Genomic DNA, 2,601 nt, shown 5'->3' with positions numbered 1-2,601 from the left:
GCCTGAACGCGTCATCCTGTCTCCGAAGAATATGCTGAGCAGTGTTGGCCTCCTGCTCCATCGAATGATAATCAGGATCTTGACGCGTAATACGGCGGGTCCGTGTGTTTCGGGCCTGCTCCTGTAGCCTGTAGTCTCTATTGGCTCGTCGTTCAGCACGTGCCAATGCGTCTTGCCTACGATCTCGTTCCCATGTTTTCAAATCATTTTGCCGATTATTTGCCATGCGTTGCGAATTTCTCTCGCGAACCTCGTTGCCATTTTCTGGGTGGTAAGTAAGAGTCCGAATTGCAGCTTCCCGTAGTCGTTGTTCAGCAGATTTTCTCGACAGGCGAGGCATTTTAAAATCTTACAATTATAGTATACATACATAATTATAAGCAAGCAAGAACAAAAGAGAATCAATAAAGAACATTTTGAGTTTGACATTGAAGAAGCTAGCATAGTGTGACCACAACATGTTCACACATGTATAAGCGTTGTACACACACATATATCTGTGCGCTGCTGCGTCGGTGTTTTTTTTCTCTTTTTGTTCAGTAATAAATTGGCATTCAACTGATTCAGTAGCAAAGAATCACAAAGCAAAATTATACAATTAATTTTAAGGTACAGTCCACTGCTAGACCAAATCATATTTGGTCATTCGAGCCAAATAAGGGAATCGGTTTTCGTTCGAATAAAGTACTTTTCGTTCGAATTTCTTTGGATCTACGGGAAGTTTGGTGGGTTATTACTCAAGGCCAGCATCACAAGAATTCTGGATTGGTCGGAAAGAACCCAAATTACATCAACTACTGAGGTAGCCGCTCGGATGGATCAACTACAGTCCGTGTGGAAGGAATTGTGGAAGGAAGATGTGGACGGCTATGTGGATCCAGAGGTCGATCACGTGAACTTCGAAAAGAAGTACTTGAAGTACTTCTGTACTTCCAGGAAAATAACGGTTAGTACAGCAACAAGCACAATTGTCTGGCGACGGCAATGGCGCCATGAGTCTGCAAGCATATACCGACAACATCGTTCATTTGATGCAACAACAGCAACAACTCTTTGAACAGTTAGCTACAAACCAGAGCAGTTCAAACTTGTCGATGCTCGGGAGTTAACCAACACTCAAAACACTTAAAAACACTGCTTGTCGATGATGCTGCCAACTTGGTGCGGCACCTGGCGATAACTCACACGGCTTACAACACTGCTTGGGAACGCTAAAAGGATAGGTACAATAGGCCACGCTATATTGTAAACTCGTTTTCAGAACAATTTATGGGTCTACCAACGACAAACAAAATTGATGTATCCATCTTAGGCAAGGTTTCAGATAGTACAAATGAGATTGTTCGCGGTCTGGATGCGATCAATCAAACAGGACGGGACTGCTGGATGCAATATCTGGTATTGGAAAAGCTTGACACTGATACACGCCGCAGATAGATTGAGCGCAGCATGGGCAACGAGGCGCCCAAACTGGAGGAGTTCTTCAAGTTCTTAGATGATCGTTGTGAGGAATTAGAGCTCAGCAAACGGGAGATTGCGTCTGGAGACAAAACGCCGGCGCAAATCACACATACAAAAAGGGTCACACACTCTATGGTTGCAGTTCAAGCTGGCAGCTGCACCAAATGTCAGGCGACGGATCATAAGTTGTATGGCTGTCAACAATTAATGGATTTAACATGTGCAGAACGTCGTATGTTTATCAGGGAAAAGGTTTTATGTTATAACTGCCTGAAATCAGGGCATATGGTCAAAAACTGTCCATCATCATTCTCGTGCAAATATTGTAGAGGTAAGCACCACTCGCTGGTCCATGATCCAGGTAACTCAATGGCTTTAAGGAATTTGCAACAAGGTAAAAGGGAGAATCAGCGGAGTCCAAACGCTTCTCATCACGATTTGTCTACAGCAAGTCTAGTGGCACATAATGGGAGTGCACCAGCAACGGTTTGTTCATAAAGCGAAATTAAAAACAGGACAAGGTTTAAATCGAAGCATATTGCCTACTGCAAAACAGGACAAGGTTTAAATCGAAGCATATTGCCTACTTCAAAAGGTAAATGGAGATTACATTACATGTCTTATCTCACTAGATACTGGGTCGGAACTTTCATATGTATCTGAACGATGCATACAAGCACTTGGATTGCTACGGTCGGCATCATCCATTTTGGTCACAGGAATTTCTTCGCTTCAGGCTGACACCACAAGGGGAAGCAGCACGCTTCAGATCAAGTCAAACTATTCTAACAATCACTTAACTGTACAGGTTCATGTTCTTGGCAAAATCACATCAACACTAGAAAGGCACAACATTGACGCATCAGCACTTGATGTCTTTAGCGATCTTCAACCCGCCGACTCGGAATTCACCACAAGCGCTCCAATTGACGTTCTTTTGGGTGGTGAACACGTTTGGTCTGCAATTACAGGAAAAAAGTTGTATGACAATACGGGCAAACTCATTGCAATATCATCGATTTTTGGATGGGTCATCAGCTCTATAACGATGCCCCAAGCTAAAAACGCTTTCGCTTTGACATCATTCATTGATATTAACGCTTCGCACCAGAGGTTTTGGGAGGTAGAGGATATCAGTTA

Source organism: Drosophila tropicalis, unplaced genomic scaffold (genome assembly GCF_018151085.1).
Source record: "Drosophila tropicalis isolate 14030-0801.00 unplaced genomic scaffold, ASM1815108v1 contig_992, whole genome shotgun sequence".
Taxonomy (NCBI): Eukaryota; Metazoa; Arthropoda; class Insecta; order Diptera; family Drosophilidae; genus Drosophila; species Drosophila tropicalis.
Note: the sequence above shows the minus strand (reverse complement) of the source record.